This window comes from Fragaria vesca, linkage group LG1 (genome assembly GCF_000184155.1).
Source record: "Fragaria vesca subsp. vesca linkage group LG1, FraVesHawaii_1.0, whole genome shotgun sequence".
NCBI lineage: Eukaryota > Viridiplantae > Streptophyta > Magnoliopsida > Rosales > Rosaceae > Fragaria > Fragaria vesca.
Window position 1 is genome coordinate 15,828,279 of NC_020491.1, and position 504 is coordinate 15,828,782.

Sequence of the window (504 nt, forward strand, 5' to 3'; positions counted from 1 at the left end):
AATTCTGCAGAAAAGCTGATTTTCTTGCCTACTTTGCGTCTTGATATCTTTCAGCTCAGGCCTTTGTTTTAAAACCTGAAAGTACCTTTGTAAAGCTCATATATCCATATTTATGTGTGTAAAATTTCAGAGGATTTGATTAACATTTGGTTTGTCAAATTGCTTGCCAAAAACAGTAGCAGATTCAGCCAAAAGCTGAAATTTTCTGGGTTTTCAGATTTTTGCTTCAACTTTGAGAGAGCACAACTTCCTATCCACGGCTTTGTTTTCAAAACTTAAGCTATGTACTTAAATCTTGTAATCCTATCTTTATAATAGGCTTTGGTTCGTAAACTTTTGTTGGATTTGAGTGAGTGGAAAGTGAAGCCAAAAACATCTTACACACTGTTTGGGAAGCCATGGCTGGCTAGAGAGAGAGAGAGAGAGAGAGAGAGAGAGAGAGAGAGAGAGAGAGAGAGAGAGAGAGAGAGAGGAGGTAGTAGGTAGTAGTAGTAGTAGTAGTAG